General features: G+C 40.4%; 1 protein-coding gene across 4 annotated transcripts in view; it reads right to left on the minus strand.

Annotated features, from left to right (window-relative positions):
• Window positions 1-15,249, minus strand: part of sema3b (sema domain, immunoglobulin domain (Ig), short basic domain, secreted, (semaphorin) 3B) — an 80,928-nt gene that overhangs the window by 28,362 nt on the left and 37,317 nt on the right. The window lies entirely within an intron of this gene.

Here is a 15,249-nt window from a genome sequence, read left to right on the forward strand (position 1 = left end):
AGTGGTGCCTGGAGGGCAGAGGAATAAAGACAGCAGCAGAGTCCCACCTTAGTGTCAAAGACGTAAAGAGATTAAAAAAAATAAGTCCAAAAGCAGGGAGAGAGAGTGTAAGTTGAACTGCAGCAGAGTGAGATCTGAGTGTTTCCCTTTCTGCAGTCAGTTCCACCTATACCCTGGCTTCACTTTAAAACACACAATCCTGCGTACACACACACACACACACACACACACATAAATGTGTTCTTAACACACACGCGCAAAGAGTTCGCGAAGACACAGTCACAGTTTTCACAGGAGCCCAGCAGAGCCGGAGCGCTCAGAGAGGGAGCAGGCAGGAATAATGGACTTAATTCAAGAGGGGAGAGAGAAAGAAGGGGAGAGGGAGGGAGGGGTTGGACTGAGGAGGGAAAGGTGGGAGGAGGGAGGAGGGAGGAGGTTGGAAATAGACAAGGACAGGCACTGGGTGTAAACTGTATGCACTACTAAACACTTAAAATAAAATAATAAAAATTAAAAATGTATATCCATTTTGAAGTGATGTTCCTGTTTGACTGAAGTCAGTCAGTGAGTCCTGTGTAAACTACAGGGAGACAAATGTAGTCAAACTCCTGTCCACCATCAGAGACATGATGATTAATGATCACAGCGGCTGCTGCTCTGACACGTCTGTGTAGAATAGTTCAATGGAAATATTGCTCTAAAACACCGGCCACTTTATCAGGGACAACTATGTGCATCAAAATGTGCAAATCAGCCAATCACAACGCACTGCATTTGGGGAACGAAAGACAAAGTAAACAACATGCAACAAACATGGAGAATGGCTGAGAGCAGATATACAGTAGATATTTATGTGTGTTATAAAATTCAAACAAAATATTGTTTTATCATATATAATATGATTTATACAGATTTATAGATCCTGTTGTTTTTAATGTTCTGTATATAGTTTCCTCCAAAGTCACCAGATCTCCAATAAAGGGAACACCGTTGGGCTGTGGTGGAACTCTCACGTTCTCAGCTGCAGGCAGAGAACAATATGGACTGAAGTCCATACAGGATGTGTCTAATAAAATATACTGTATATGTCAACACAAAGGGAGGCATATCTACAAAAGTTTATTTTCTTTCTGGCACAAGTCTCTACATTTATTCAACAAGTAGCAGAAGAGAACATTAAATTCAGTGTCCTGCCAAAGGACACACAGGTATGCGGACCAACCCCTGACCTTTTCATTAGACCTTCTCTCTCATAGCTGCCGAGACCTAAAACAACATACCTAGAATTTTTTAGTATTAGATCTTTGAAACATGAAGCTCAAACATTGATTAAATTTTGTATGATTTTTAAAAAAAATTAAAACTGATGTATTTCTGAAACAAACATTAAAAAAACGTTAGCGGTCTATAATCCTTACGCAGTAAAACATGTGATAAACTATGATCGCAGTTGTTGCATAATATATTGATGCCCGAAGTCAATCCGGGTCTGAATTGATATATTGTACATATGCACAGCAATCACAAGGCACAGAAGTGACTAAGTCATATGTCCATATATATAGATGAGAACAAGAGAGGCAGCAGGTAGCCTCAAGATGCTAATGGGCCGGTAAGGTCAGAAAAAGAAGCTTCTCCTCCTATTTTAAAACCAGGACCACTAAGCCCAGCACATCTGGTTGGACTTACAGATGGAGTGTCACACATATGCCTCACCCGACTCCAAAAGTAGCCATAAAAGTTAGGATTTTTTTTTTCCCCTCCTCTCTTTTTACAACAGAGAGAAAATGTTCTGCGTTTGGCGTCAGGACAGTTTCAGTACAGCTGAGTGTTGCTTTGATGACGAACTTTAACAAGAGGAAACATATCAAAGAGCACACTGTAAAACCGATCCTGGAGCAAATCCTGTTCGTGTGGACTCTGGTGATACAGTACGTCTATGATCAGAAGACCGGTCGTACTGTGACTGGGTAAAACTCCCCAAAGGAGTTTTTACCCCCTGAGAACAGACGTACAAACAGTCGCTAAAAGTCACTGAAAGTTGACATTGTCACTTTTCTGGAACACATGGAAGTGACAGTTTTGTTTGTCCCTGGGTTCTCGTCAAGGTACTGTTTTGTGAAGGAAATGTACACAGCAGTATACGTGTGTGTGTGTGTGTGTGTGTGTGTGAGTGAGCATGTGAATGCCCATCTTTTTCCCAGTTGCTGTTCTCCTTTAATCTTCATTCCAGTGGCAGGTGCGGCATGGTGCCCAGCAACCCTGAGTGACACACACACAAGCGCACACACACAGACACACACTCTAAAGACCCACTCTCACTGCATACGGAAAGGTCGTGGGTCTCCCATCAGGAGGTTAACTGTGTGTGTGCATGTGTGTGTTCGTGTGCTTTTTTTCTTCCCACACAATGCACTCTTGACTCCAGTGATTTAAACATTCTCATGCACATGGCGATGTGCACAGTTAAAACGATCAGTAATTGAGGGTTGGAGTGGGTGGTGGTGCTGTACGTCTGAGGCCAGCGGCCGGCCTCCTGCTGACCTGTCTGTCATAAACCAGCCTGACGTCCCTGCAGGCTGCACAGTGAGCACTGTGATCCTGACAAAGGCTTTTGTCTTAGCTGAGGACTCTATGCTATTGAAGCAGATGAGTGTTTAGCTTCCTAATAGCGCCATAGTGAATCCCTGTTTCATTGGAAGTCATTGAACCAAAATGGTCTCTAAAACTGCAGTGAGAACTTGTTATGGCCGCTGTCTCCCGTGTAGGAATCTCCTGCTGCGATCTTATGGTCCACTCATCAACGTATGTATTTATTTCATTTAAACAATCAACAACAGTTGACTTCATTTTGCAGCCAAAGGTTTTTAGCATAGAGCTAATCTTGCTTTAAAGTGCTTTAAAATGCTTTTCAAGTTTTGATGATCACTCAGGTTTTACCACCTATCTGGGGGAAGGCATATGAGCTACTATGTCGGGAATCAAACCCGCAACTCTCCAGATGTAAGATAACCGCACCACCAATCGGGCTACAGACACTCAAGTGTGTCCCAGTGTGTATGGCTGACTTTGAAAATCATATAATTTTCTACTCCCTATACCTTTAGTTAAACATCCATTTATAAAATGTGAAAAATTTTTTTAGACAATTTCTAAATCACTAATAGCTTTTTTTTAACCTAGCCTGTCCATGTGGTTTTCATACGGATTAAAACATACTGTAGGTGCACAGTTTGTGTAAACAGCCCCTCATACCACACACTGTATAATCAATTATCACTGTGGTCACCACATCCACTCACCCACATGGGCCCCACGTATAACAGCACTGACTGGGTTATTGATTAACATAAACATGTCCTTAGGTATGTGTGAAGTACTGCATACGTATGTCATACACAGCGTGACTTGGACTACACATGTTTTTCATCTGGATTAAAGCAAACCATCAACAATACACCTACTGTTAAATTCATTACATAAACAGGCTTCAAACACAATGTGAAGTCCTACCGCTCTTTTTCTATTCTGAGGTTTGATGTTCAAAGGCAGCTGACAGGAACGATTGCTCCCATCTGCTGACTCCGCTTCGCCAAAAAATGTATTAAGATCATAAGTTGGCGTGTAACATTCAGAGGTGGGGCAGTTGTTACTGGGTATTTATAATAAGTCGTTTCCACTTCTGAAGGAGCGCGCGGTCCCAGCACGGACATGAGTTGAATTTGTAGGCAACTTTAAAGTGAGCATCAGAATAAAAGGACAACTCAGGAGGGGCTTTGTTTAAACCTCACGCTTCAGTGAGTTTAATGACAGTTTGGTTTCTGTCAAAACGGAGCCAATCCACATAAGTGCTGTGGAAGAAGAGGGTTATGATTGAAAGAGAGTCAACCATTCATCAAATATTGAATACTTATTGTCCTGGGATTTGTTTTGGCTCTCAACAGAGACGCTCGGCGGCACCGAGGAAAGATTTGTACTCTTTAGTGATGGAGTGCTGCAAAACTGTCAGGTTTTGTATCAACATGTTTTAAAAAATGTGACCAGTACTGTTGGGGTTATAGAGAATGAACCACAATTAGACACAGGTAGAAGACTGAGCACAAACTTCAAGAGATGGTAACTTTGAAGACTATCACGTAGGTGGAATATCCAGTTCAACTTTAAAGTTCAGATTTGAAAGTTTGAACTTTAAAAATGAATTCCAGTGTATGATGTTGTACCATAGAGCACTCTGAACTACAACTCTGCTGCTGTGGATGCCTTACCATTAACTTTACTTATAAACAAAATTGCCTAACTATATAATACGGTTTTCAGAAAAAAAAAAAGCTTTTAATTGAAACCATAATGAGATGAGCAACAATGTCTGAAGAAAAGGTCTGCAATATGACTTAGGCATTTACACTATACATACTATACAGATGAAAGGCAGTTACAAAAAAAAAAAACCCAAAAAAACAACTACATTTAGCACTAGAAGAGTTTCGTGCTTGTGTTGCTGCGGAGGCTCACAATGTTATTTTGGGTTGGACACAGATGTTACCAAGGTTAACAATATATTTTATGTAAAAAGTGTTTTTCAAAAACCAAAATAGACTGCTTTTCCATCAAGGTAATGCCTCTGTGCCTGCATAACAAAACAGGCAGGTGACTTACAGATGAAAGGCAGTTACAAAAAAAACCCCAAAAAAAACAACTACATTTAGCACCAGAAGAGTTTCGTGCTTGTGTTGCTGCGTGATAATGTAAATCTCTGGAAGTCGTCAAAACTAAGGAGTGTCACATGTAATGCATTTGACCTTGGATTTTGGAAAACCTGACAGACTGATTGACATTTAAAGACTTTTACTGTGACTAATGTCCTTAAGCTACACATTAAAGCATCTCCTTCTTGACTGATGCTGAAGGCAATAAATCTTCTGAATACTGTTAAAAAATAAAGTGTCATATCTGCAGACCTGATGATCTCAGCTGTTGTTACACAATCAGAAACAAACCTGACACACCTTTTGGTATTTCATTGAACTGCAAACCAACAACGTTTTTTTGGTTTTATCATTTTTGGCGAGACAGATATGAAACCAAAGACATTCTACAGCAGCAGTGGTTGAACAAAGGATGTGGTGAGTCACTTCATCGGGCCAAACACTGCTGTAAATGAGCGTGTTACTGAGAAGACGTGACACCTGCCAGCCTTCCACGTGCTGCATTATGAACATTTGTTCAACAGATGGAGAAATATCTGGGCTTGGTTTCCATACTTGTAAAATTAGCAGCATGGAATACCACTGAGACGACTAAGACCTGATTTGTTTTCACTCCTCCTGATTGTTTCATACTGACCCAACATAAAACACATAGCAGCACTAAGTAGATCATTAGCACGTTTCAAAATCAGGAGGCCATTACACAGCAGCAGCTCACTGATCTTAATGGACGGTTTGCGTGTGTTTGTGCGTGTGTGCAGGGAATTTAAAGTTTGAACAGTGACCGCCGGCTTGCAGCACGAATCAAAAACAAACGAGAACGTTTAGATGAGGTTCCGCCAAAGGCCGCGGTGGTTTTCTGAAGCTTTCATTTGAGGCAACGCCGTGTGATGGTGCATTAATACTGTTAGAATGATGAATATGTTTTTGTCCATATATGGTACTGTATATGCTATGTTATTACTTTTATGTATTGGAAGTGTATTCAGATTTGGAGGTTTATTACTTCCATTCCATAAATAAATAAAAATTATATTTAAAAAAAACACAGCATTGTAGGTGTTCTGGCAACATTGTTGCGGCTAATACAATGCGTTTTAAAACATACATTAAAAACTAGTTGTTTCAGGTCCAAGTTGTAACTAGGGTACAACTTGGACCTGGTGAAGGTTCACTTAGAGGCTATTAAATATATTAAAGAAAAGAAATACTAACAGATATAGTGGAAATACCAGAAGAAATAAAGCAGTGTGTGAAAGCATTAGCATTAGTTTTGTTCTCATGTTAGCTGTCCATTCGCACTTGCACTTTATGTGTTGTGACGGCGTGACCATGACGTGGTCCCCTGACCTCCTGACACCACAGGGATTATAGGGGCCCTGGTGGAGAGTGGCAGAAGTGAATGAGAAAGAATGGTACAGTTAAAGAACGGGAGAGAAAAACTGTTAACATGCAAAGCCGTCCTCTGACCGGCATCGTCAACATTTGACCACCATGTCTTTGAGCCCAACAATTATCTCCACAAATATCAAATATTTGTGGTGTGCTTTTTGAGAAAAAAGCAAGAATCCAGCAAATGTTACTAAAACCACAAAATTTGATTAATTGTCTCGAAAAGCCAGTTTTTGGAGCCAGCATTGGTACTGCAACTTGAACTGCATTTGATTAATTGTCTCGAAAAGGCAGTTTTTGGAGCCAATGGTTGGCCAGCATTGGTACTGCAACTTGAACTGTTTTGGTGGCTCCAATCAGAGCTGCAATCTTTGTATCTGTGGACTTCCTTTTATCATACAAAAAGATAAAATATATATTTTTCTGCCTAGTACAGTTTTAAGGTTGTTACTGTATAGTTTCGAACCTTGGGTCTGCTTATATCCAGTTAGTATTTGAAGCCAGTTTTGCTAGCAAAAACCTAAACACTCCCACTATGACACCAAAGCATTTACAATCTATACATTTTAATATCTATTGTTGACCCTGAATCCACCGAGTCAAACTTCCTGTAGACGTGGAACCAGAAACAGATAGCGTGTCAGCTGTTACCAGAGAAGCTAAGCCTTCCTGTTTGGACAAATACAACAATTCCCATATTACACCCCAGTGTTGGTTGCTGACAAATAGAATGTCAGACTTCAGCTTGGCAGACAATCAACAATACACACACTTAATTGCACAAGGATTTGGTTGTGATTTCTGTGAAGGACAGACAACTTCTTTTTGTTTTCACAGATGTCTTTGAAAGTCCAGCCCTTTCCTTCCAAGTGAGAAGATTAGATAATATGTGGCAACATGCCTCCTTTTAGCTGAGCTGTTGACCTGTTATATCACAGACCTAAAGAACAAACAGTTAGCCAGAAGCTAATGTTGAGATCCATAAGTTCCGTGTAACTCCTCGTGGTTATGGTTTAATCTGAGGGCAAACAGGGCTGACGTATGACGCTGCACCGAGCCACGAGGATGACCGTACCGTACCGCTGTTTCCCTGTAAAATATTCAGAGGAAAACTGTGTTGCGTAAAAGGGGCAAAGGTCAATCTGGTTCCAGTGTTTACCTGGAAAAATTCATTAGATTTTTCAACTCTTTGCCAGTGAGTGTGACTTTTACTGTGCAATTCTTGGAAGATTTTGGAAGAAACAGCTCTCACCAAACTGTAAGGCCAGAGTGTAGGCTTTGGGTGTCAGGATGATAACATGGGGGGGGGTAACTGGGGTGTCAGGAACCTCAGAGTTGGGACAAACATTCTCACCCACTCCCACAGGCCTGCAGTCACACACAATCATGCTCTGAGGGTCAGTGGTGGGATTAGACCACCTTCAAACATAAGCATGGTTTTAATGGCACATTTCCACACACACACACACACACACACACACACACACACCTTAAACCAGGTCTTAAGGGTCACTGAGTGGATTACTATACTGCCATGCATGACCATTGCTTTTTCAAAACACACACTTTTTCTCAGTGGAATGCACACTGCTCTATCAGTTCCCACCACTGTTTCATCTAGCTGGGCGCTCAGCAGTTAGACAGGCGGAATAAAGACATATTTTTACTGCATAAAGACAGGAAATACATTCATTTGTTAGTAAACTTAAGGCGTTCATTGCACATGACAGTATATCTTATTATTAATAAATATTAAATTCTAGTATTAAAATGAATTAAAGTGTTAATTGAATAATTTGCTGATAGTAAATTAGTAAAAGTTGTATTTTTCAAAGGTTCCGAGATTAGGCAATTATTATTTTTATCATTATTTTTTTTATTTTTGTGGTCTAAATTATGGTTCAGTAGAATGAGAAACCACACAGTTGTGGGTTTGATTCCAGACTCCACTGGTCTAATTGAACTACCAGCAGGTGAAGGGGGACGAACAATTTCTTAAAAATGCAAAGAGTGACAGATCTCCAAAAAAACCAGACCGGTTTGGAGTAAAACACAACAAAGACCCTGTAATTCTGAACTTCACTTTAATCAGAGCTTCTCCGCTGGTACACTGTGAAGTTTTCAGCACACTTCACAATATACTGTAAACAGATGAGAGACCGAGACAAGGGAAAGCACCTACTAAAAACCAGAAGCCTTAAATTTCCTGATGCGCACAGTCACACAGAAGTCAGATTTATCCAGTAGAAAAGCCCACATGAGTGGTTTCCTGTACGTCCCCGAGGCATGTTTCAAACCTGCTCTTTTAGAATATGGTGCATTTTTGCCCTAATTAATTTGGGCAGGTGAAAACATAGTACTTAACACTTGGATATGGACCAAAAATTTTATTTATAGCCTTAAAACTGTTGGGATGGGACGTGGCAGAGGACACAGGATGGTAGACTGTAAATGGACGACAAAGCAGCTACAGAAATGGATCAAAGTTAATGTAGAAACCTTTTATTTCTACTGTATCTGCACAGAATTTACATGATATAGAGATGAATAATGAGATTCACCAGTCTACAAATATATAGATATATATTTATATATCTATATATTATATTTTTCTTTTCTTTTTTTTCTAACTTTAAAAGAAAGAAAAACAGGACATTTCAGTTCCCTAATCAAGTGCCTAACAAAAATTATTTGACTGGACAGAAATTGTTCGCACAATCCTCTTGCATCCCACAGCCTAGACTCTTGCGACCCAATTGCACCACAAGCCATGATTTGAGAAACTGTGATATATGGTTGACGAAAATAAACCTCTGAACTTCCTCACTGTTCCACAGGAGCAGCTAGAACAGATGAAGTTATTTCACTTTGGTGAACATTTTTGATTATGTTCTATAATATAATATAAATAACAGAAATAAATAGTGCAGTGATACAAAGAGGAGATGTAGAATGTTACATCTGAGAGAAAAAAAAATGGCTTCCCGCTAGTGATGAGGTTTAATAAATCTTATGATCCAAACTGTCAGCGATAACTAAACACATGGAGTTGGAACGAGACACACACACACACACACACACAGTAAAGCGCCGCTCTGCTTATTAAGACTTATTAAGACTTGAGATTTGATAGCACTGAGCAGAACCTATGAAATAATTCCTGATCCTGATGGGCACTGATCCAAGCAGACAGGCTTCTCTCGGCACCAGAGAGGATTATAAAGACACACACACACACACACAGTAGTTCAGTGCTCTTCCCATGGGGCTGTTGGATACAGCAGATTGTGCAGTTCGTAGTGGGAGTGTGCAGATTTGCCTCCAGGACATGTTCAGAGTGAACAGATTTCTAAAAACTACCAGAGGTCCTGATACACACAGATGACTCCACTTGTCACAACATGATGTTCATGTATGTAAGTGTCAAACACACTGACACACATGACTGGTTGAGGGGGGTGTAGTCCTGTTTATATCAAATATCATGGTAATGAAATGATTCTTTCTCATTTGTTGGATAAAAGAATAGCAACAAATCTTTAGATCTTTAAAGTCACAGTTCAACTGCACACAAGACTGTTTCTGTAGCACATCATTAAAGTCACAGTTCAACTGCACACAAGCCGAGTTCAGCCTTAAGATTACAGACATGCCCCGAAGAAGCCTTGAGCCCAGAAGGATCATAGACAATGTCCAAGAGTCATTCCAACTACTCTGGGTGAGAACCGAACCTCTAACGTCCTAACTTTTCATTGCTGAATTTCATACTCGTCGCTGTGTCCAAACATCATTGATTTATCACAGTTTTAGATTCTTCGTAGACAACACTTCATCACCAAAACATGAGAGTAAACACTAACAGTCCATGTGCACTGTCTCTTACTATCACTACGACAGTGCGGCATGCAAAACATCCAGCAGTTTTGTGTGTGAGCCAGACGAGAGGAGAAGCAAATAAACAAAGTCAAACCCAGTCTGTGATCATAACTGTTGCGGAGGATTATGGCGGCGGTTTCAGCTTCGCCACAATCCTCCTCTCACTTTTTACATGTAGGCTGTCAGAGCAGCTGCTCAGTCACAACACTTAACTTCCCCCTGCACACACAAACACACACACACACACACATACAAACATACATACATACATACATACATGTAGATGGACATATTTCTCAGGTGCATGGAGCACTGTCTGTGTCTGGAGGCCCAGAAATCCCCAGCAGTTGAAGACAGTTTGTGCGTTGGAAGGGTGTGAAATATATGAATGGATCAGAGTTCTGAGAGGAGAGGGATGGATGAGTGAGATGCCAGATAATATGTAGCAATTATGACAGAACCACACTGGAAGGTTTACTGCTTTATAAGTGTGTCTGTGGCTTTTCAAACAGCAGCTGCGACCACCCACAATGCACCTGGAAGGTTATTCTGTACAAAACCTGAACTTCAGGCAACGCACTGCGAGGACGATAAATGAGCGGAACAGGAACTCCAACCAAAAGTTAATGAATAAATGATGAGAAGAAAAAAAATCAGGAGGGAACAGGACACGAGGGAACTCACAGGCCACACACCGACACTCTGAAAGACACAAGCAGTGAATTAACGTTCTCTATTAATTCCGCATTGCAGCTAGTGGCTAACATCGACAGATGTTAGACTTGCGTGTTCACTCAGCCCTCCCCCCCCAGCACCAACAGAGTCTTTCAGTATTTACTATGACTCACTCACTACCAACACATACAGTGACCTGAGGTCAAAATCTTTGCTCTGCCTAAAAATGACCCGCCTGATCCTGAGCTAAGAGGACTGCGCCGTTGTGACGTTTTGACTTTAGCAAGTGAGCTGGCAATTTAATGTGAAATGTTTGGTTTTTGTATAAAAACGCAGCCTCTTCTCATCTATAATGATGATTGAATGGATTTGCGGAGCTTTAACAAAGAGGCTAAAGAGCCGCACGTGACATGTCAAATCAAGTTAGCTGATGTCTTGGCCGTCATCAAACATAACTGGTGCCGGGTTAATTTGTAGCCGAGCTAACCACTTCAAACCACGTCGTGCTGCGGTCACACTTCCAAAAATGACACATTTCTTAGAGAATTTGGTTTCAGTTTCTCAGTACACAAAAAAAAGAAATTCCAGGAGTTTTATGGCTTTAAGATGTTGTGCAGCTCGGGACAGAAGAGATTTTTTAAACAACAGCATTCAGATGGCAAAGTTATTCAACTACGCATATTTACACCAGAGTAAACAAATGTCAGTAAAGACAAACGTCCACACGGAGCAGATGATTTTAAACCAGCTACACTAGGAAACCTGGGAAATCACCTTTTCATCACAGCAGTCAATAACCCCGCTGCACAGTCACAGGGAATATAACATAAAAATGCATCAAAATCTATTCTGAGTGTCTTATAAATAACTTTATTGAAATAAACTGTATTTTTACGTAAAGCCGACTATAAATAGAAAGAATCATCGTGTTTCAGACGAGAACATCAGCTCAAGATGTGCTGTCACAGCTGGCAGACAGAAAACAAGATCTCACACAGAAATCTGGAACATTTCTGGGAACATTGAAGTGGAACTTGCATTTTAAGGCTTAAAATGATGGAAATATTGTTGCCGTGCCTCGTCGGAGCAGAAACTGACGTTTGATGTTATTTATGGAGCTAAACGTGGTCAAATATATAACTACAAATATAATTGTTGTCGTTGAGCCCGGCCCCAGTCTTCAGGCTCTCCAGGTAGACGGCCAAGTAGAAGATGAGAATGTTCTCAGTAAAAGTCTGTCCTGAGAAAAACAAACTGTCATTTCCTCCTGTTTTTTGTCTCAACCCTTCTTCTTCTCTTCTTTTTTCCCTCCTGAAAACCCTCCCCTCTTCTCGAGCCAACGTGTCAAGGGAAAAAACAAAGGCAAACTCAAAAAAACTGTCAGTAGCATGACATCCTAAAAGAAGAGGGAGGTTTAAAGGGGAAGATGAAAGAAAATCAAACCAATCATTACAGGTAGAAAAAAAAGGACTTTAAATGGAAGGAGGCCCAGTCTGACAGATCAGGTTTCTACAAAACAGCTACAGAGTTATTTCCTAAAATCAGCACATACTTGATTATATTTTGTTGTTAATATAAAGTTAAACTACCAGATTATAAAACGTCACCAACTTCCTGTTCTCCCTCCAATCACATCTGACCACAATTTTAGGGAAACACAACTAGTACCTTCAAAATATTTCGACAAATAAAGTAGAAAACAAGCCAGAAATGTAAACTAAATTGGAGATCAATTTGACTTCAGGCAGTCGTGATGAGAGAGTAGATCAGACAGTAAACCCAGTGCTGGTTCAATCAAAGGGTTTAAAATTCAGATCATAATAATCCAGACTAGGACTGTCAGCTGTAATCTGAATTCCAAAACATGTATTTAAACATGAGGAAAAGTGTTTAAGACTGTTTCACTGCAGTCAGTAGCAGGTGCTTCAGTAGGTGGCGCTGTCGTTTCACTGCAGTCAGTAGATGACAGTTAGCAGGTGCTTCAGTAGGTGGCGCTGTGACTGTACTTAAACCTTAAATTTTCTTTAAAAATGACTCTGCTAATCATCAAAAGTAGTATAATACTTTGCTCTTTTTTTTCCAATGGTGTTGGATGTAAACAAGTAATGCCTCTGTGCCTGCTCAATAACTTTGTGTACTGTACTGTAACTTTGTATAAAGCACTAGACCTCCATATGAACAACCCACTGCTCCCCAGGTTCAATGTGAATTATAACATTTGGTTGTGTGTTTTTGTATCTGAACATTTATGAAGACCAACAAGGCTAATTTAGAGATTTTTCTAAATGGCTAAAATTGTCATTGAACATTTGTATAAAGCTTGATTTTTATAAAACAATAAAAAACAAGGAAAACAACAAAGAAATGACATCCAGAGAGAAGAACACACTAAAGCAGTACTTCTCAAATAGTGGGGCGGGACCCCCTGAGAGGGTGCGGTGAGGGTCCAGCTGGACACAAGTGTACCACTGCTGTAATGCTTGAATGATAACAAGCCTCCAGTCACCAGGTGGCAGCAGCTCATACAGTGGTTTAAACAGATACAAATATACATGTTATCAGGTTAGAGTTAGGGTTAGCGTCCCCAAGGGGACCTGTGCACTTACGTAACGAATAAACACAGAACATTTAGGAAACACATTCAGCCCAAGTGTCAGTGACGGGTGGATCTGGCTAATGGTCTATAAACATCAACTAACTCACACACTCTCTCACACACACCCATCCAAACAAAATGTTCTCTCCCTACTAGACTGATTACCCAGCAGTCATGACTCCTCCGTCAGACCCAGCCTACTGTGTGGAGTCAAACATGTGGAACTCGTCCTCTGCTGTGCATCTGTATGTCTCTATGAACTGATCGTCCTCCAGCAGCTGCAATAAAACTGTAAAGAACAACAGCGTGATTTAGTGCCGTCCTGACGGAGAGGCATTTGGAGAGTCAGGTTTGGATGGTGACACTGAGGGCAGCTCACTGCTGATCAAACACTTTTTGTCCCGTGAAAAGAACTTCCCGGGAAGAACTGGACTTGTTTTCGTAGGAATCCAATCCCTCTTTGTCCAGATCTCACCTTATTAAAGGCGTAACGCAAGGGCAGCAGAGTGCAGATGGTAATTAATCAGGAGCGGTGCGAGCTGATGGGCCTCACGCGGCAGATAAATGGGCACACGGTCCCTCCCTGTTTGAAAATGAAACCACAAGGACACTGATGCCCAGACGCTGCAGCCAAGCCCCAACAACGTGACTCCTCCTGAAGTCATTTAACACACAACCCTGCAGCCTCCGCACTGTGACCACAGCAAACACACTGCACCAAGACACACAACTCTCCTCATGTGTTATTACTTGAGTAGGAGTTACACAGTTGGCTCTATGTCTTCTTCTTCTTCTTCTCCTTCATCATCATCTTCTTCTTCTTTTTCTTCTTCTTCTTCTTCTTTGTTAATGTTGGCAACTTGAAAAGATTGTTTCAAGTTGCCAACATTTTTGCCTGTAGCTGCAGGATTATAGGTATCACACAGACTTTAAAGCTGAGCTTTAAGCTTAAATTAGGTTCGTTGTCACTGTTAAATACAACTTTAAATGCCTTTAAGTTCAAATTAAAGGACGGTAGAAATCCACATTTAGGTTTCTCCGGTGCTTCGTTTGTGTTGCCTGCTGCTCTTCAATCATTCATTCAGTTCATTCTCTCTTCCATTATAATAGCAGCTCAAATATTAGAAAACTTCAGTAAATACCCATGGAAATGGAGTGATTCTCAGACTTTTATCTGAAGTGAATTTTGTTACTGGTAGAGAGTTTTCTGAACCTTACTTTAATTGTTTTAATATATTAGTGAAATTAAATAGAACCAGATTTTTATAGTTGCACAAAATAATTCCACCCATTATTCACTCTGCCTGCTCAAATACACAGTCAGTAGATATTTGATTATTTACATACATGTTTCATACCACTAACAGTCCACTAATATTCCAAATCCTTTTCTTCTGGTGAAATTTTTGATAAAAGAACACTTAGTTTTTCCATATTCCAAATCCTTTTCTTCTGGTCAAATTTTTGATAAAAGAACACTTAGTTTTTCTCAATTAATCATGATTATTCGTGATCATAATTAACCACCTTTAATCGTGACTAATCAGATTCATCCACAGCTAATCATTGATTAATCGGATAAAAAGTGTAATCCTTAGACAGCTCTTCTAAATATCACTTAATTGGCTAGAGTAGAGTCAAAACATGGCACATTTTTTGTTGAACAGTTCCAATGAACGCAAAACAATCACTGCATTATTCTAGACACATTGTACTGTCTTCAAAATGGAACACAAGCTGTGCTGTGAGAGAACGACTAAAAACTGTGAATTTGCTGCAGGACCAACAGAATCATTGCATGAAGTTGTGTACACGGCAGCCGTCATTATATTCTCATGTGGGTCTGCATGTGGCTGTTCTTTTTCTCCATCTGCTGACGGCCACTCCTCCATGTTCCACGTGTCACTGACGCTGTCTGCTGATCATTTGATTCTGCACGAGTACTGTAAAGAGGTTTAAAGCTCAGGGATTTTTTCTTCTTCTTCTTTTTAGTTAAAAACAGCT

This window comes from Cynoglossus semilaevis, chromosome 10 (genome assembly GCF_000523025.1).
Source record: "Cynoglossus semilaevis isolate Cse_v1.0 chromosome 10, Cse_v1.0, whole genome shotgun sequence".
In the NCBI taxonomy this organism is placed as follows: Eukaryota; Metazoa; Chordata; class Actinopteri; order Pleuronectiformes; family Cynoglossidae; genus Cynoglossus; species Cynoglossus semilaevis.